The sequence below is a fragment of the Petaurus breviceps genome, unplaced genomic scaffold (genome assembly GCF_028583685.1).
Source record: "Petaurus breviceps papuanus isolate PSGF00001 unplaced genomic scaffold, PetGlider_PUasm1.0 68, whole genome shotgun sequence".
Classification (NCBI taxonomy): domain Eukaryota; kingdom Metazoa; phylum Chordata; class Mammalia; order Diprotodontia; family Petauridae; genus Petaurus; species Petaurus breviceps.
The window spans coordinates 206,097-227,494 of NW_027186452.1; the positions used below are offsets into that span (position 1 = coordinate 206,097).

Genomic DNA, 21,398 nt, shown 5'->3' on the forward strand with positions numbered 1-21,398 from the left:
AACTTTGTTTTCATATAGATTGATATAGATGTATATATATATGTATATATTCATGTAAGAAAACAAAAATAATGCCTGCTTTTTTCATGAAAAATGTATTATGTGTAGGAAAGAAAATTCTTTCAGGATCCATTTCCACCATCATGCTATCCCTCACTAGCTTGACTAAATAAGCACCTCAAAATAAAGATAATATTTACTTTGGAATACCTCAGTATAGTACTTGTATACACATTCTACTCAAACCATATTGAGGAAGGAATAGCTAATGGGTGTTAATACTTGCTAAAATAATATTTTTGGAATATGTAAGGTTGATGTTTTTTTCCTTTTTTTGCTTTTTGGACGGCAATTGGGGTTAAGTGATTTGCCCAAGGTCACATGGGGCTAGTTTTTGTGTTAAGTATCTGAGGCTGGATTTGAACTCAGGTCCTCCTGACTCTGAGGCCGGTGCTCTATTCACTGCGCCACCTAGCCACCCTATTTTTTTTTTTTAATAATACCTTCTCATTTAGACGCTCCCTACTGCACATGGTTATTGGGAAGAACGTGCTTCATAAACCTTACAGTACTGCAGAATTGTGAACTGTTTGGAGAGATAACAATGACAGCTCACCTTTATGTAGTACTTTAAAACTTACAAAGTACTTTCCTCACAACTCTTCAAACTTTTTGATACAAGTATTATGATGTCCACTGGTTACAGATCATAGGATCATATGTTTAGAACTGGTAGGAACTTCAAAGATCACCTAGTCTAGCTCCCTAATTTTACATATGAGGCTTATATTTAGGATGTGACCTTGTTCATCATACGAAAGGGGGGGGGGGCGCGGAGAGAGAGCAACCTGAGCAGGAGGCTGTTGTAATAATATAGTCGAGGGATGAAGAGAGCCCAAAGTTAAGGTGAAGGTGCTTGGCTATGACAATAGAGAAAAGAGATCAGACTTGAGAGGTGTGGTGGAAGTAGAGACAGCAAAATCTTACAACTGATCAGAGATGTGGAATGAGAGGGAGGGAGGAGTTGATGATAAAACCCCTATTATCCTAGGAGATACTTAGAATATTAGAAAACTGGTGGTCCCTTCAGTAGAAATAGAGGGTGTGGAAGAACAGTGAGGTTGGGGGCAAAGATAATGAGCTCAGTTTGAACATTTTGAACTTGGATCCTATCTGAAATGTCCATCAGGCAATTGGTGATACAAGATCAAAGCTCCAGGGAAAAGCTGTTGCTAGAGATGTTGATTTGAGAGTCGTCTGCATAGTTAATTAAACCCCTGAGAGCTGATGAGATTGTGAAGAGAAAATGTGTAGAGAGAAGAGGACCTTAAGAAAGTCTTCAGGTACACCATAAGCACCACCATAATTTTGGGGCATGGTGTAGGTGGTGAGCCCGCAACAGGAGACTGAGGAGGAATGGTCAAACAGAACCTGGAGAAAGCACTGTTACAAAAACTGAAGAGAATATAGGAGAGTATGAGCCACAGTGTCAAATGAAGCAAATAGGTTGAAAAGAATTAGGACTTAGAAAAGATGAGATTTGACAAGAGATTGTTGGTTATTTTGGAGGACCATTTGTCTTGTGATGAGGGTGGAAGCAAGGTTGCCAATGGATGAATGAGAGAAAATGTGGAGGCAACAAGTCTAGATAATTTTTTTCTCCTAGGAATTTGGTTGAGAAAGGAATGAGAGATAGTTTGAGGACATGGTAAAGTCTATCAAATGTTATTTTTAAGGATAGGGAGACTTGGGAATATCTGAAGGCAGTAGAGAAGTTTGAAATAGAGTAATAGAGACAAGAATAAAGAGTGGGAGAGATGATGGAGGGTGCAGTCTGCTGGAAAAGATTAGGGGAGATGGGAGCTAGGGCACAGATAAAGAACTGTTGCTGGCAAGGAGGAGAGCCACCTTTTTCTGAGAGAGTAGGGACGTGGGGAGGAGAGAATAAGGGATGATTTCAAGGGGTTTGGCATGAAGAGAAAGAAAGAAGAGGGCAAATAACCTCAATTTTCTCAGTAAAGTAAAAAAGGTAAGATTCTCAGCTTAGCGAATGGGGAGAGAGGAAGGTATAGAAGGTTTGAGGAGAGAGAAGAATTAAATAGCAAGAAGTGAGATAGGAACTCATTAAGGAATCAAAGGATTCCCTTACTACAGTGAGGGTCCAGTTGAAGTTGGCTAACATGAATTTATAGTGTGTCTAATCAGCACAGTTGTGAACTTCTTTCAGTTCCTTCAGCATCATGTAAATAGAAGGTTATGATCAGATAAGAGAAATGTCAGTATTCTTGATTAAGGAAGTTATAGATAATGGTTAGATCTTGGGTGTTACCATACTTGTGAAAACCAGAGAAAAAAATCCTAAGTGCTTTTGTTTGCTATAAATGGCCTGGTACTTTTTTTAGCTGAAAATAATTGTTGATGATAGGATAATAAGCATGAAGTTCTGTGAATAGTAAATTGGAAAAGGCTTTTTTTTTCTTTTTTCTTTTTTTTTAACATTAATAAATGTTAATTAAATTATTAATTAATTAAATGTTAAGTTAAATCATACTTAACATTTTTTTCAGTATGACATTACTTAATGTCTTAAGTCAGACAAGTTGAATTTGTAAAAATTCTTAAAATTTTACGAAGATTAGTTTTATTGTATACTTGAAACATTATAATAGTCTAATGGTCATTAAGGAAGTGATTATACTGATTTGTAGTTGTCTCATGGGTGAAATTAAATTGTATCCAGTTTTGGCATTTTAGAATACTTATGGGCACATTATAAAGTAAGAGTTTTACATATTTACTCATTTATCTTCCTACTTCACTTGTTTGCTATTTAAAAAGTCATTCTGTCCCTGTAGTCTTAGGATGAAAGTTAAGGTGTGGACATCAGAACACCAGGAAACCTATTTTTAGCCGTACAATCGAATTGCCTTGACCAAAGTATACATGTATAATTTGTTGCAATTAAGTTTTGCCTTAAAGACTTTTTTCTTAATGAATCAATACAAGTAACAGTTATCCCCTGACAGATTCCATAATTTATATGACTTTTTAAAAATATTTACTTCAGTACCATAAAGATTCTTGATTTTGGCATTATGAATAAGCACCTTTTTCTCCTTCAGTCTCCAAACAAATGCACATGTTGCAGCCAGCCACTCAAGCATTTAATAGAGTTGCTGCTGCAGAAGAATGTATCCCCTGATGCCATCCTGATGACCAGCCTCTTCAGAGTTCGCTGGGTTGGTCCTCCAGTGACGTACATGTAGTTTATGGTGTTTACTGAGGACGTTTGTATCTAGAAGGGGATGCATAGTATAATCAGAGGAGTCCATAAATAGCATACCATCTTTATTAGTGCACAGAAAAGAAAAGACTTCATTAAATCTTACACATTTTCTTTTTTCTTGATACTTTGTTTGAGATTAGCGGCTGGCTTGCTTTTTTTCCCCATAAATAACAAAGGGTGGGTTCTGAGTGGGATGGGAGAAGGGGGAACAGCTTGCACTTTAGTTTTTAGTTTAAATGTTTTGTAAATTATGGCATATATTTTTTTAAAAAACAACTCATATTTATAAAATATTACTGCAGAGATAGCCTAGTGTAGTCTCTTCATTTCACAGGGAGTCGAGGTTCATGGGGTAAATGTACAAGAAGTCTCTGCCACCATGCCCAGCTTTCTTTTCTTTCTGTCTTACAAATTTCGAAAATAGTCATTTCTCCCCCTCCTACAATTTCTCTTCTAGTAACAAATTTTTTCTTATTGATGAGGAACATATCTAGTAGTTTCTCTTTTTATTGGGGGGGGGGGGAGAAGGCAAGACAACTGGGGTTAAGTGACTTGCCCACGGTCACACAGCTGGTAAGTGTGATCAAGTGTCTGAGGTCAAATTTGAACTCAGGTCCTCCTGACTCCATGGCTTGGGCTCTATTCACTGCACCACCTAGCTGACCCAAGTAGTTTCCCTTTTTTTTTTTTTTTGCTTTTTGGGGGGCAACTGGGGTTAAGTGACTTGCCCAAGGTCATATGGCTAGTTTTTGTGTTAAGTGTCTGAGGTCAGATTTGAACTCAGATCCTCCTGACTCTAGGGCTGGTGCTCTATTCACTGTGCCACCTAGCTGCGCCCTTGTAATTTCCCTTCTTGAAGAATAAAATTACTATTAAGGCCAGCTAAGAAATTATTAATTGTTCTGCTGGGAACAGAAAGCTCTACCACATGTCTGGTTAGTGGAAGTCCCTCCTCACCACTGTATTATGCTTGCATGCCAGGTTTCTGTTTCCCAAACATTTCATTTATTTTAATCTTCTCCATAAAATTTCAGTAATATATGTCCATGGCATTATTATTTCTATTTCCATTTCCATTGATCTTCATTCAAATACTTTCTGTCATGGGTCCCCTGACTCTGGTTTCTGTATTTCTCACCTGCATATATATAGAATTCTACCTTGTAAGAAATAAATACAATCAGGCAAACAAATAAAAACATTGGTCATGTCTGAAAATGTATGCTTTATTCCACCTTCCACCTGCAAAACATTTTACATCTGTTATCTCACTTTAGTTTCAACACAGTTTTGTGAGGTAGGTTAAGCGTTTCTAGTGTGCTGGGCATTGTAAGCCGTGAGGATACAAAGAAAGGTGAAAATTAGTCCCGGCTCTCAAGGAGCACGCATTCTAATCAAAGCACTGTGGTTACGGTGATCCTCATTTTACGAAAGAGGAAGAGGGAGAAAGGGAAGCACAATTGGTCATCAAGCCGTTCTTGTCTACATGTGCCAGACACCGTGCTAGGCACTGGATGTACAAAGACAAAAGTGAAGTAATCCCTGCTTTCCAGGAGTTCACATTCTGTAGGGACAGACAACACCCACATAGAGTATAAACAAAATAAATACAAGATTATTTAGGACAGGGAGTTGGGGAGTCAGGAAAGTTCATGTAGAAGAAGGCAGTACTTAAGCTGAGCCTTGGAAGAAGACAGGGATTGTATGACCCAGAGATGAGGTAGAAGACATTCCAGGCACGGGAGACAGCCAGTGCAAGAGCACAGAGACGAGAGATAGAGTACCATGTGTAAGGGATAACAAGAAGCCAGTTGGGCTAGACCAGAGAGCCATAGGAAGGAGGTACAACACATAGTGAAGCTGGAAAAGTAAGGTGAGATCAGGTTATCACAGGGATTTAAAGCTAGACAAGAGTTTATATTTTATCTAAGAGGCAGTTTGAAGCCACTGAGTTTGAGTCAGACCTGCACCGTAAGAAGAATCATTATATGGAAAAGATATGTTAGAATGGGGAAAGACTTAGGACCAGGAAACCAAGTAGGAGACTTTAAAGTAGTTTAGATGAGAGATGGTGAGAGTCTAAACTAATGTAATGGCCATGTGATTTCCAAGAAAGAAATGGATATGAGATGTCAGGGAGGTAGGAAAGGGAAATTTTGGTAACTTATTGGATATGTGGAGTGAGGGAGAGTTAAGGGTCTAGAGCAGTGCTGAAATTGTAAACCTGGTAGAATGGAAGGAGACAGTGTTATGTTCAAGAAAATTAGAAAAGGTTCGGAATGGATTTTAGAATGAAAGACAGTGGGGTTTATTTTGTTCATATTGAATTTCACTTGTCTTTGGGACATTCATTTTGAAATACCCAGTAAGTAGTTCAGTGTCAGGAGAAAGACTGTAGTTTAGATAGATAGGTATAGCTATGAGCCATTTCCACGAGCACTAATGTGGTCACAAAGACTGTGTATATATAGAGAAAAAGACTCCAAGAGAGCCCTAGGGTACAGAGATTGAAAATGACAGACCTGACAAGTAGGAAGAGAACCAGGAGAGAGCAATGTCATGAAAACCCAACAGAGAGAGTATCTAAGAGAAGAGGGTGATCAACAGTGTCATTCTGCAGAGAAATTAAGTATGAAGACTGAGAGAAGATCATCAGAGCTAGAAATTAAGAAATCATTTGGCTGGGGGGGGGTGGGAGTGATACAAGCAGTGTAAAAATAAACTATTGATACAAATCATTTTATTTTTTAAAAAATCATTTGTAAGTTGGAGAGAATGGACTGAGGCTAGATTGCAATGAGAAGTGGAGACAACAAAAATATAAGTATAATATAAGTAGGTTTTTCTAGGAATTTGACTGAGAAAGGGAGGAGAGAATGATAGCTAGAGGGAGATAGGGTCTAATAAAGATTTTTTTTTAATGAGCAATTGGGGTTAAGTAACTTGCTCAAGGTTACACAACCAGGTGTTTCTGGGTAGGTGCTAAGTGTCTGAGCCCGGATTCTATCCCAGGTCATCCCGACACTGGACACTGGGACCGGTGCTTTTACTCGCTGTGCTACCTGGCCGCCCCTTAGTAAAGATTTTTTAAGGGTGGGGGAGACAAGCATGTTTGTAAGCAGCAAGGAAAGAAACAATAAATGGGCGTGATTGAAGATGAAGAAGAGTGAAATGGGAGGAGATGGAATCAAGGCCAGATGTGTTGACCTTGTAAAAGAAGGGCTACCTGATTCTCAGAGACTGGGGTAAAGGAAGAGTTGAAGAGACGGGAGACATCCCAAGGGGTTGATAGATGAAAAGAAGTGAAAGATTCATGTACTTCATTTCATGTATTCCAATTTTTGCCTTTTCCCCATCTTTTTTCTAGAGGACTAGCCATGGTTTTAAGCATTCAGTTAGTCCTGTCCATCTTTTCCTATAGTGTAATAGCAATCCATTACATTCATATTACATTATCCACTCATCCATTCCCCAGTTCTGTGCTACTACAAAAAAAGATGCTGTAAATATTTCTTAGCATATGATTCCTTTTCATCTTTCTTTGGGTGAAAAGCCATGCAGGAGCAGCTTTCCAGAGAATGACTGCTGTGCTTTCAAGGTTCTGATTACATAGTATGGTGAACACTCTATTCAATAACAAATCAGAGCAAAACATTTACAGTAAATCAAGGGACAGTATTCACAGTGTTAAACAGAAAATTAAAAAATAGCATTCACAGTGACTTATCACTAAAATGGCCACATAGTTTTCACCAGTGGTCACAATAGTTTTCAACAAAGTACAATCATTTATTAAGTCCTTAATTCAGTCATTCCTAAGGAGGCTTGCCTCCTTAAGGGACACAAAGTACAAAGGTCTAAGTTATTCTGTTCCCCTAGGTCACAGTAAATCATAATCTTCTCAGTCAGTACACAGTATCCAAGTAAAGTTTTCTTTCAGCTTGACTTGGAGCTGGCTCTCAGCTTCTATGGTTCCTCGGGGTTAAGTGACTTGCCCAAGGTCACACGGCTAGTAAGTGTTAAGTGTCTGAGGCTGGATTTGAGCTCAGGTCCTCCTGACTCCAGGGTTAGTGCTCTATTCACTGTGCCACCTAGCCACCCTATTGTCATACTTTTATTTGCTCTAGGTTAGGAAAAAGCCTCTGAGCAGTTGTAAATTTTTGTAGTTGAATCTTTAACAAAAACAAAATTACCATGTTCCTGTCTTTCAAAAAAATGTTTTAGTGGTTCTCTTTCCTTTTTTAAAAAAATCCGTCACTTCCCATTCACCCTCCAACCAAACCCACAAATGAGTACAGTCAAATAAAATCCATATATTTGTCATGAATAAAAAATGTATACCTCTGATCTACCACCTGTCTACTGAGAAGCAAAAGGTATGTTTCGTCTTCAGTCTTTTCAGACCACTTCATATGAACTTTAAAGAAATAATAGTGGTCTGTCAGTAACATGTTAATGCTCCTCAGTTGTTAAGTGTAATATTTTGCTTGGTCCAAGGAAAAGTCCCTAAAATGACTTCAAAAACATCTTCACTAAGATATAGACCTTGCCTGCAAAATGAAGGGGTAGATCAGTTCCACTCCTAAATCATCTACCTTTCTTTGTGTGTTGGCTTTTTCATAACAAATGAACAAATACTTTCAGGGTCAGCTCAGAGTATAGATCCTTTCTAAACTTTAATAGTGTACAATTACCATATGAAGACCTAACAAGAAGCCTCACCATGGTATTGAGGTAACCATAGGTTCTCCAAGGTTCTGCCAGAACACATTGGCAGATCATGTCAAGCATTTATTAAGTGCCAGGCACTATGGTAGGTGCTGGGCTGCAAAAACAAATAATTTCACTAATTGTTCCTAACTCACCAATTAAGCTAGGATAGTTGAAATACTCCTTGCTCCCCATTGCCACCTCTAGGCTTTCCTTCTACTACCATCACTCAGTTATCTCTTCTCTTTTGAGGTTTACTCAGACCAGATCTGCCACACAATAGAAATTTTTGTAGCTCTTATATCCTGTCCTGTGGGACATTCCCATTCTTTCCTTAGTGAGTTCAGTGCCTGACTCACAGTCTTTCTCCCCTCCTTAACTGCTGCCCTCATACTAGGGGACTTCAACATACACATTGATGCTCCTTCAAACTCACAGCTCCTCAGTTTACTTATCTCTCATGACCTGTGCCTCCACCAAACTTTAGCCACACTGAAAGCTGGCTGTGCTCTTGATCTTGCTGACTGTTATGGGAATGGGAATCTGAAGATCTTCCCCGCCCTTCAGACCTTTGATAGGCGTAAGGGTCTATGAGAACCTTCCCTGATTTGAAAATATACTCTGCTTCCTAATAGGCTGAATATGGTCATGTGGACAGGAGGCTTGTTTTTCAGGAATGCCCACACCTTGTTACTTTGTGATTGGGCAGTGGGTCAAGAGGGTTGTTACATTCTCTGAGCTAGGAGAAGGCTATATATTGTTTTGGGGCTCACTTTGAGAAGAGTCATGTGATTTGACCAGATGAGACTCTGTGCAGCCATTCAGCCCCCCAGCTTTGAAAACCCAGATGTTGGTGCTTCCCTCTCTGGTAATTAACTAGGTATGGATGTAATGGTCAGACAGCTGGAGGCATGTCTGCTGATCTGTTTCTCTGTATTTTTTGTCTGCTTGTAACCTCTGTATTCTCTGAAGTTTGGGGTGCTGACCTTTTTTCTCCGAACTAGGTAAATGACATATGTTTGATTAAGGTAAGATTGTTAATCCATTTTGAGTTGCTTTCCTTTAGAGAAGCAGATCTAAGAACCTGTGGTAGCCGCCATCCTGGGTATGCTAGGGTGCTTGCTGTTACACTGACACACATAAATTTGCCACAAATTCTGAAACTCCCTTGTCTGATTACAAATCGTTGTCCCCCTCTCCCTCTGTCTTGGAACCCCAACCTCTGTTTTTATCTGCATGACCTCCAATACCTCCACCCCTCAGTTCTCTCGCAGGCTATCAACCCTTGCACTAGCTACACTCTTTTCCTTCCCCTCCCCTGTCCATCTTGATCCCTTGGTGAGGCCGTTTAATTTTGTATTTCCCTCTCTGAGTCTCTGACCTCCTTGTCATATCACCAGTCTTGTGCTGTCAACCCTCAGCCTTGGATCACTTCTACCCTCCACCATCTTCACTGCTTCACATATGCTGCTGAATGAGGTTGGAGAAAGTCACAAAATTGTGCTGCCTAAGTCCACATCAAGTTCATGTTACATAACTTCAACTGAGCTCAATCCCTTGCCTAGGCAAGTCAGTCCTTTTACAACTCGCTAGTCAGCTTCAGTGATTGATTTGCCTATACCAGAGTGGTGACTGAGATGAGATGAGAGAACGGAGGTGTGTTTTTGTTGTTGTTTGTTCATTTCAATCGTGTCTGACTCTTCATGACCCCATGTTCGGGTGGTGGTGTTTGCAAAGGTATCATTTCTTTCCCTGGCACATTTTACAGATGGACAAACAGGGTTAAGGGTCTTGCCCGGATCTCACAGCCATTAAGGGTCTGAGGCCAAATTTGAACTTAGAAAGATGTCTTCCTGATTCCAAGCCCAGTGCTCCATCCATTGTGCCACCTAGTTGCCCTTGGGGGCATGTTAGTATGTTACTAAGGTGGAGCTGATGGGACCTGGCAACATTGAATATGGGGTAGAGGAAATAACAGTGAGAGTATATTTAATATTTGTGATTTTTCTGCATTTTTCTATGAGAGTTTTTTATGCCTTCTTGGAAAATTTTTCTAAAGGTCACTTATGTAGTTATGGAATATGTATTTCTTTCTATTCCCTTTCATTGGTCACCAGAGAATTATAATAGCTAACTTTTTTCAAATTCTATTCAGGTCCCTAGTTCTTTCTTTCTTTTTTTTTTTTTATAAGCAATTGGGGTTAAGTAACTTCCTCAAGGTTACATGGCCAGTTATTTCTGGGTGTGGTGCTAAGTATCTGAGCCCAGATTTGATCCCCAGGTCATCCCGACACTGGAGCCGGTGCTCTTACTTGCTGAGCCACCCCTTGCTGGCCGCCCCTCCCTAGTTCTTTCTTGTTTATTTTCTTATTTGATTTGTCTAGGTCAGGATGTGGTCCAGGACTATCATAGCATTGCCTGTAATTTTATTAACTTTTTCTTTAATTATTTAGTTGCTTTGGAATTTTGTGCATATGTATGAAATAAAAGTATTTCATTGTCTGTGAGACTTTTAAGTATAATGTAGTTTTTTTCTTCTAACAATGTCTGACATACTGAAGGCTGCTACTGCTTTTTTGAGTTCACCTAAAGCATAATATGTCCTGCTCAAGCCCCTCATATTATTCTTTATGAATCTTTGTTTTAAGTGTATTTCTCATAAACAATATAGTAGAAGGAACTAGATCAGAAAAACTTCTGATGCATTGTGAAATTCATAGTTTGTGTCTCTCATGCAAATGGTTGCTTTGAAATGAACTAAAGGATAGTGAATATTAGTTTCTCACTCAGTTTTAGTATATATAGTCCCATAAAGCCTACCACAAGTTTTCACATGGTAGAAACCCAATAAGTACTTGCCAAATGAATATGGAAACTATCAAGCTATCTAAAGTAACATTTGTCTATATTTTCTCTCCATCAAACCTACTCCTACTACTGACTTATTTCTGTCTGTGGTTCAGCCATTGCCCAAATATCTTTTTTTAGTGCCATCTGATTTCTGTCTCCCTCATATCCAAGATCTAACTGCCAAGTCCTGTCAGTTATCTCTTGACTATAAATATTTAGTAAGTCTTCTTCTTTATTCCTGTTATTGTCCCTTTGTTTTTTTTATGTGTTAAAATGAAAGGTTGAACTGGAAGCTATCTAAAGTCCCTTTCAGCTCCCAACAGTCTTTATAACTCTACTTTTTCAAGTTGTTTCACCCCCTGGCACTATGTGTCTTTATAACATTAATCTTTTAAAAACGAGAAAATGCTTTAGGTCCTCAGGGCTTCTCTTTGGCACTTAGAAGACCCACAGTCAAGTTGGCAGGAAACACCATGATTCCATATGAAAGTGCTTTTGATTTGGAGTCAGTATCTAGGCTTGAATCGTAATTCTTCAGTTTATTATCTATGTGACCATGAGCAAGTCTCATATTCTATCGGGGCTTCACTTTCCTCATCATGAAGAAGAGGAGGCAAGATGACTCCCATGATCTCTCTTAAAGCTCAAAATCTTATGTTGTAATAGGCAAAGCTATACATGCACATAACTCTGCTATGATAAATTAAATATTATACTTAGTGTAAAAAAGATCTGGGGACAAAATATAATGAGAAATTTTGAGTCAGGAAAAATCACTTTTAGTTGAGGGAGGGGAAGAAGTAAGAAAAGATGTAAGGGAAAACATGGCATCTCTCATGGAACGTGAAAGAAGGAAAGAATTTCAGGTACAACTTAGAGGGCTAGGGCATTCTAGCCATGAGGGATAAAATACATATAGCAAATGACTCTTAAGAGTGAAGATCAGGAAAGGTGGAGCTGAGAGGGCAGAGTACAAGCAAGGATTCTCCTCCAAATAATTTTAAAATAATGTCTCAGTGAATTCTGATGCAGCAGAACCAACAAAAGGACAGGAGGAAACAGTTTTCCAGTCCAGTTTAACTTGAAGGACATTAAAAAGGTCTGCCTCGCTGCGATAACAGTGAAGTGCAGTCAGCCCAGGCCATACCCCAGCAAGCCAGCAGCAGGTCTTGGGGGTGACTGAATCTATGTCAGCATTTTCTGGAACTCTAAGCCAACAGTCAGTAAGGGGGTCAATCAGATAACTGGTCAGAAGGAAATTACAGGGGAACCTTTGCTAACACTGGGAGCAGGACTCTTTCATTGCTCATACGTGGTTCCAAGCCCTAGTACCATAGTATAGAGCAAGAACAGACTGAGTTCACGGTTCTGGGGTGGAAAAGAGTGCCTCTGGGTTGCCCACAGACCAGAGCACAGATGAAAAGAGCAGTGACCACACCTCTCCTTAGATCATACCACCTGGAAGAGCTGTAAACTGACTTCAGAACTCTGAAAACAGCAGCATAAAAAAATCTGAAGTTTGAGACAATACACCCTCTACCCTGAAAGCAGAGTCCATCTTTAACATCAAGTTAAAAGTCAAGAAATAGACTGGAAAAATCAGCAGACAACAATAGGGAAAGGGAAGATTAAAACACAAATTTGGAAGAAGACATTGGTCTCAGCTTGCCCCCCCCCAAAAAAAATTTCTGGAAGAGTTCAAAAAGGATTACAGACATCACATGAGAGAGGTAGAGGAAAAATTGGGAAAAGAAATGAGAGTATAATGCAACAAAAGAGTCAACAACGTGGTAAAGGAGGCACAAAAAATTACTGAAGAAAATAACCTTAAAAACAGAATAGACCTTATGGTCAAAGAAACACAAAAATCCACTGAAGAGATGAACTTCTTAAAAAGCAGAATTGACTAAATGGAAAAGGAGGTACAAAACTTCACAGAAGAAAACAACTCCATAGAAGTAGAATTGGCCAAATTGAAAAGAAAGTACAAAAACTCACTGAAGAAAATAATTCCTTAAAAATTAGAATTGGGCAATTGGAAGCTAGTGACTACATGAGACATTTAAGAAACAAACAAAATCAAAAGAATGAAAAAATAAAATCGATTGTGAAGTATCTCATTGGAAAAATAACTGACCTAGAAGATAGATTGTGGAGAGATCATTTAAAAATTATTGGAGGGGCGGCTAGGTGGCACAGTGAGTAAAGCACCGGCCCTGGAGTCAGGAGGAACCGAGTTCAGTACCAGCCTCAGACACTTAATACCCACACAAAAAAACTAGCCGTGTAACCTTGGGCAAGTTACTTAACCCCAATTGTCCTCCAAAAGGCAAAAAATAAAAAATTATCGGAATACTTGAAAGGCATCATCAATAAAAGAACCTAGACATCATCTTTTAAGAAATTATAAAGGAAAACTGCCTAATATCTTAGATTCAGAGGACAAAATAGAAATAGAAAGAATATGCTTATCACCTCCTAAAAGGGATCCCAAAATGAAAATTCCCAGGAATATTATAGCCAAATTCCAAAACTCTCAGGTCAAGAAGAAAATATTAAAAACATCCAGAAAGAAACAATTCAAATAATATGGAACCACAGTCAGGTTGACACAAGATTTAGCAGCTTCTACATTAAAAGATCAGAGTGCTTGGAATACAATATTCCAGAAGGCATAGGAGCTAGGATTACAAACAAGAATCACCTATGAAGCAAAACTAAGTATAATACTTAAGGAGGTAAAATGGACTTCAATGAAATAGAGGACCTTCAAGCATTCTTGATGAAAAAAGCAGAGCAGAAGAGAAAATTTGACTTTCAAATACAAGACTCAAAAGAAGCATAAAAAGGTAAACAGGGCTCTTTCCCGTCTCTCAAGATGGAGGACAAAAAGCCACCCAAGGAAAAGAAGGTCAAAAAGGAAAAAAAAAGAGAACAAAAAGGAAGATGTAGCTGAGAAGGTCAAAAAGCCTCAAAAGCATTGCAGTCGGAACCCAGTCCTGGCCCGAGGGATTGGTAGATACTCCAGGTCTGCATTGTATTCCTGGAGAGCCATGTACAAGTGGAAATACACTGCCCCAAAAACCCGGATTGAAAGGAAGAAGAAAGAAAAAGTGCCTGCTACTATCTCAAAGCCTGTTGGTGGTGATAAGAATGGAGGAACTCGAGTGGTAAAGATTCGCAAAATGCCTAGGTATTACCCTACTGAGGATGTGCCTAGAAAGCTGCTAAAGTCATGACAAAAAGCCCTTTAGCCATCATATGAGGAGACTCCAAGCTAGCATCAAGCCAGGTACTGTTCTGATCATGCTCACTGGCCGCCACAGGGGCAAGCGAGTGGTTTTCCTGAAGCAACTGGCTAGTGGCTTGCTAGTGGTGACTGGGCCTCTGACCATCAACCGTGTTCCTCTGAGAAGTACCCATCAGCAATTTGTTATTGCCACTTCTACCCGGCTTAACCTTTCAGGTGTAAAAATTCCAAATCATCTTACTGATGCTTACTTCAAGAAGAAGAGGCTGTGTAAACCTAGACACCAAGAAGGAGAGATTTTTGACACAGAAAAAGAGAAATACGAGATTACAGAGCAGCGCAAGGCTGATCAGAAAACAGTAGACTCTCAGATCCTACCCCAAATCAAGAAAATTCCTCAGCTCTGTGTTTACCTGCATTCTGTCTTCTCTCTCTCCAATGGAGTTTATCCTCACAAACTGGTGTTTTAAATGCCTTGCAGAGAACACTTATTAAAATATTTGCAATAGCAAAAAAAAAAAAAAGGTAAACAGGAAAGAGAAATTATAAGGCATTCAGTAAGTTAGACTGTTTATATTCCTATATGGTGAGATGATACTTGTAATTCTTAAAAACTTTATCATTATTAGGGCAGTTAGAAAGAGCAGACTGATGGTACCAGCTTGAGTTGACTATGATGGAATAATAACAAAAAAATTAAGGGGTAAGAGAAGGAGGAGAGATGTAGAATGGGGTAAATTGTCTCACATATAAGAAACACAAAGAACTTTTACGTTGAAGGAGAAGGTGGGGGTGGGAGGAGGTATGGCAAGGCGCTTGAAACTTACTCTCCTTGGAATTAGATCAAAGAGGGAATATTCAGATGGGTATAGAAATCTATCTTACTCCTTGGGGAGGCAAGAAGAGAAGTGGACAGAGTGGGGCTGATAAAAGGGAGGACCAGTGTGGGGAGGCAGTGATCAGAAGCAAAACACTTTTGAGGAGGGACAGAGAGTGAAAAGAGGAAGAAAAAGCTAAATGGAGGGGAAAGTAGGAAAGAGGGAAATATACAGTAATCCTAACTATGAATAGAATGAGTTTACTCATAAAACGGAAGCAGATAGCAGACAACATTAAAAACCTGAATCCTACAATGTTATTACAAGAAATAACCTTGAAGTAGAGATATACGCATAGAGTAAAGGTGAGGGGATAGAGAAGAATCTATTATGCTTTGGTTGAAATTTTTAAAAAATGAAACTGGGTAGCAATCATGATCTCAGTCAGATAAAAGCAAAAGCAAGAAAAGATCTAATTAAAAGAGATAAGAATGGAAACTACATTTTGCTACGACGTACTGTTAACACCAAGCAAGAGCAGCTTCCATTGTTCATATTATAGGCATAGCAAACTCCACATTTATTCAGTGACAGATTAAGGCAAAACATTCGCAGAAATGAGAAAATCAAAATACAGAGTAACTCAATCATTTAGTAAATCCTCAATTGGAAATTAGTTTCCAATCATAAACAAAGTACATTCATATGGTAAGTCACAAAGTACAAAGGTCAAAAGTTTTCCACCCCTGGATCGCAACTGAATTACAATACCATCAGTCACCACCCAGCACCCTCGCAAGGGGCAGGGGAAAGCACAAAAGCCATCCACCCCAGGTCACAACTAGGTTACAATATCAACATCATAAAACATCACATCATTCATTACCCAAGGAGAGGTCTTTTTTTTTTTTCATCTTGACCCAAGGCAAGTTCTCAGCCGCTTCTTTTCTTGGGAAGACAAAGCTTAACAAAGCCACAATAACAAACATGCACATTACTGGCATCCTCTTCAGTTCACCTTCTGCCTGTAAAATCACCCTGAGCCCAATAAGGTCTGAGGCCTCTATCAACAAACAAATCTGACAAAATAACATCAAAACAGACAGACAGAATACCAGCACCACAGTCATGCCTCCTCAGTTCTCGGCAGCTCCGGATGGCAGTTCTCCAAAGTCCTGGGCAGCTCCAACTGGCCCTCAGCAGTCCGGGTGGCCTTGGCTGGCAGTTCTCTCTCTCTCAACAACTCAGGCCCCTGGCAATTCTCTCTCTCTCAGAATCCTCATTTTCAGCAACTTTCTCTCAATCTCTCTCTCTCTCTCTCTCTCTCTCTCTCTCTCTCTCTCTCTCTCTCTCTCTCTCTCTCTCTCTCTCTCTCTCTCTCTCTGTCTCCCCCTCTCTCTGTCTCTCTCCCCATCTCTCTGTCTCTCTCTCCCCCTCTCTTCCCCCCACCCCTTCTCTCCCTCCACGATACTGTTTCCAAAAGTTCTTCTAGCCTCTCTCAACAGCTCCTCCCTGTTCAGCCCCCTCTTGTCACATCAACAAGTGCATCCCACTTGTGGTGTTCACAAGCTCTGGGTCTTAACACTTAACCTGAAAACCAAGCCAATACAAAGGGATCTTTAAATTCTATTACCCTTACAGGTACTTACAGACAGTGAAGTAATATTAATACTAAATATATATGCAGCAAATAGCATCCAGATTCTTAAAGGAAAGGTTAAATGAGTTACAGGAGGAAATAAACAATAAAACTATACTAGTGGGGGACCTCAACTTTCCCATCTCAAAACTAGGTAAATTTAACCACAAAATACCTATTTGTGCCTAATGGTAGCCATTGGGAGCAAGGGGGCAGAAGTTACATGATAACTTTATTATATATTTAAAAGGAGTAGCAAATTATATATACATAATAGATTTGCAGTTTCATGTACAATCATCCTTTTTCTATTCAACTTTGTTATGGAAATGCTAAATTTATTTCTTAAGTTCAGAATAAAATAAATTTTTAAAAAGAGGTGATGGACCTAATGCATAAAGAATCTTATATTTTTGGAAACGGGCACTGGATGTGTTTGCTTGGTCCTTTGTTCTGTTCATCTTATTCTTCATTATTTATTTTATTTTATTTTTGCTTTTTGGAGGGCAATTGGGGTTAAGTGACTTGCCCAAGGTCACAGGCTAGTTTTTGTGTTAAGTGTCTGAGGCTGAATTTGAACTGAGGTCCTCTTGACTCCAGGGCCGGTGCTCTGCTCACTGCACCACCTAGCTGCCCTGCTCTTCATTATTTTTTGCAAGTCTATCCATGTTTTTCTAAGAACAGTCAAGCTCGTAATTTTTTTTGGAGGGGGGAAGGCAAGGCAATTGGGATTAAGTGACTTGCCCAAGGTCACACCGCCAGTAAGTGTGTCAAGTGTCTGAGGTCAGATTTGAACTCAGGTCCTCCTGACTCCAGGGCCAGTTCTCTATTCATTGCGCCACCTACCTGCCCCTTATTGTACAGTAGTATTCCATCACAATGGTATACTACAACTTGTTCAACCATTCCCCAATTGATGGGCATCCTTGCAATTTCTAGTTTTTTGCCATCACAAAGAGAATTACTATAAATATTTTAGAACATAAAGGTTCTCTTCCTTTTTCCCTAATCTTTAAAAACAGATCCAGTAGTGGTATTGTTGCATCAAAGAGTATATAGGCAGACTAATGTGGAAATTCTTTAATTTGACTGTACATGTATGGTCTATATCAGATTACTTGCTTAAAGGAGCAGATTACTACTCCTAGGGAGGAACGGGGGGAGAAAAAAATTTGGAACTCAAAAATCTTATAAAAGTCAATGTTGAAAACTGTCTTTATGTGTAATTAGAGAAAACAAAATACTATTAAGTAGAAAGTAAAAGAGGGAAAGAGGTATCTAGGGAGTTTAGTAACTGTTTGGGCATAATTCCAGATTGTGCTCCAAAACTGGATCATTTCACAATTCCACTAACCATGAATTAGTGTTCCAATTTTTCCATATATCTTTCAGTATTTGTCACTTTCCCCTTCAGTCATTTTAGTCAATCTTATAGGTTTAAAATAAGGTTGTTTTAATTTGTATTCCTGTAATCAATAAAGATTTAAGAGCATTTTTTCATATGACTATATATTGTTTTGATTTCTTCATCAGAAAACTGCCTGTTTATATCCTTGACCATTTATCAATTAGGGAATGACTCTTACAGATTTGACAGATATATTTGACAAATATGTAAAATATTTCTGAGATATGAGGTCTTTGATCTAATCATGTCTCTAATTTTTTCCCCCAGTTTTCTGCTTTCCTTCTGATCTAGGCTACATTTGTTTTATTCGTTCAAAACTTTTTATTTTAATGTTATAGAAAGTATCCATTTTATCCCTCACACTACTTTCTATCACTTGTCTATTTATAAGCTGTTTGCCTATCCAGAAACCTGATAGGTAATATATATTATGATCTTCAAATATTCTTGTAATATCTCTCCTTATATCTAGGTCATTTATCCATTTTGATCTTATCTTAGTAAATGGTGTAAGATATTCTAATGACCAATTTCTGCCAGACGGCTTTCTAGTTTTCCTAACAATTTTTACCAAATAATGAATTGCTATCCCCAAAACTTAAGTCTTTACACTTTTCAAATACAAGGTTACTATATTTATTTGCCACTGTAGTTGTATGTCTACTCTGTTCTACTGATCTACCTTTCTATTTCTTAGTACCAGATAATTTTGATAATCACAGCCTTGTAATATAGTTGAAGATCTGATACTCCTAAACCTCCTTCCTTTGTGTTCTTTTCATTAGTTCCTTTGATATTTTTGAATTTTTATTCCTCCAAATGAATTTTGTTATTGTTTTTTTGTAATTCCATAAAAAATTTTTTTGGTAATTTAATTGGGATGGCATTAAATATATAAATTAATTTAGGTTAAATTGTCATTTTTATTATATTGGCTACACCTAGCCACGAATAATTAAATATTTCTCCAGTCACTTAAATCTGATTTTATTTGTATAAAAAGTTTTTTATAATTTTGTTTATATAGTTTCTGAGTTTGTTTTTGTAGGTGTACTCACATGCCAGGTATATACTGTCTAAAGTTATTTTGAATAGGGTATCTCTTACTATCTATTCTTTTTTTTATTGTTTTTTGGAGGGCAATTGGGGTTAAGTGACTTGCCCAAGTTCACACAGCTAGTTTTTGTGTTAAGTGTCTGAGGCTGGATTTGAGCTCAGGTCCTCCTGACTCCAGGGCTGGTGCTCTATTCACTGCGCCACCTAGCTTCCCCTCTTACTATCTATTCTTGCAGGGTTTTGTTCATCATATATAGGAACTTTATATCCTGCTACTTTGCTAAAATCATGAATTGTTTCAGCTAACTTTTTAGTTGAGTCTTTGAGACTTTCCAAGTAGGTCATCATATAGTCTGCAAAAAGAGATAGTTTTATTATCTTATTCCCTCTTTTAATTCCTTCTATGTCTTTTTCTTCTGTTATTGCTATTGTTCTTTCAGGAGCTGAGTGACAAACTTCATGATTATTTCACTGGACACATGGTTGTTCGTTGCTTTTCAGACTTCTTAAGTCTTTGAAAGTCGTTTGTCTTAATAGATTTCTCAATGTCCTCCTGTAGAGGGCATGCTTGTTTCTGCTCACTTTTCTCTTCATCAGTTCATACTGCCCAAGATTCTGTGCAAGTCTTTTTTCTTATAGCAGAAGAATATTTCATTATGTTTGTATGCCATAATTTATTCAGTCATTCCAGAATAGATGGATAACCCTTTAGTAATTTCCATTTTGATATTATTCTTTTTTTTTTTTCCTTTTAATCCCCTAACCCCACCCTCCCACCTAGAAATTTAGGAAGTTTTTTTTGCTTTGGACTATTTCCTCTCTGTTATTATCCTGACTTTTATCACCCTCCCACCCCTATCTTTGCCTGTTTCCCTGTCAAGTATGATACATTTTTCTACACCAAACTTTTTTGTGTGTATGTAGAGGGAAGTGTTTTCTACTCTCCTTTGCCCCTTTCATTTAAGAATGAGGTTCATATGATACCTGCTTTCTCCCACCCATCATTAATTTTTCATGTTCTGCGTGAGAAATAGATATTTCTATTATGAGAAATAGCAAGTTCCACCTTTATTTTCTTCCTTTCTACACTAGTATATTCCTTTCACTTTTCTTTCCCTTCTTTAAACCCTCAGAAGAGAACTAATATGCCTCCAGATACCTTGTTTTTTCTTATTTAACTCCTTATTTAACCCTTTGAAGCCACTAAAGTTTTGAAGGGGCACTGAATATTAGCACTTTATCATCTTCTAGCCACTTCCAATTGCTCAAATAATTTTCTTATTCCAGGTTTATCTTGATTTTTGTTGTTTGCATTTAACACTTCCTTCTTGACTTTCATCTTTTCACTAAGAATACTTGAAAGTTTTCTATTCCATAAAAAGTTCTTTTTTTTTTCCTCTTGTAGAATTATTCTTAACTTTACCGGTTAAGTTATCCTTGGTTGTAAGCACATATCTTTAACCTTTTGGAATAACATATTTTATTGTCTCCTCTCATCATTCATAGAAGTCACCAGGTCTGTGATCCTGACTGTGGCTCCTTGTATTTGAACTCCTTTCTGACTCATTGGAACATTTTTTCTTTGATCCAGAACTCTGGTTTTAGGCTAAGACGTTACTAGGTTACTCCTGGAGTGACCATGGTTTTCAGCAAGTCCAATTTTTTTTCCCAAGAGATAATATTTTATTTTTTTCCCAGTTATGTGTAAAGACAAGTTTAAACATTCATTTTTTAAAAAATTTTGAATTCCATATTTTCTCTCTCTCCCCCTCACCTCCAGCTTTCCCTGAGACAGTAAGCAATTTGATATAGGCTATACATGTTCAATCAAGATTGCATGTATTTTTCTTTTTTTTTTTTTGATGCATTATATGTTTTGTTGATTTCTCCCCTCTTTTTCCTCTTTTTTTTCCTCTAAAAAGATTCTTTATTTTCTGGGCTGACTCTCTGGGAGTGGAGAGGGGTAGGGATACAGGTAGAAATTTAGGCAATTTGGAAACAATCAATATTGATATAAATGTATATCCCAGAATACAGAACATAAGTGCAAGGTAATTTGAGGGAGGGAAAGTCCAATTATTCTTAAATTATCCCTCTGTGACCTGATTTCCAGTTCAGTTGCTTTCTAGTTATTATTTATATATATAAAAATCTGTCATGTGCCTTTTCTTCTGTTGTTGTTTTTTTCAATATTTTGATTTTGTTCTAATATTTCTTGCTGTCTTGGTCATTATTTCTGTTTGGTTCGTTTTAATTTTCAGGGAGTCTGATACTTGAATAAGGTTTGCTACTTTCTGTTCTAAACTATTCTCCTTCCAATTCTTTTCTCCAGAGCTTTTATTTTCATAGTTTGTCTCTTCGTGTCTTATAGGTAGTAATGT

General features: G+C 38.1%; 1 protein-coding gene and 1 pseudogene across 2 annotated transcripts in view; both read left to right on the top strand.

The window, feature by feature from the left end:
* The window catches only part of PPP2R5C (protein phosphatase 2 regulatory subunit B'gamma), a 228,199-nt gene that overhangs the window by 52,107 nt on the left and 154,694 nt on the right, over positions 1 to 21,398 (top strand). The window lies entirely within an intron of this gene.
* LOC138174048 (large ribosomal subunit protein eL6-like) lies at positions 9,317 to 16,304 on the top strand (annotated as a pseudogene).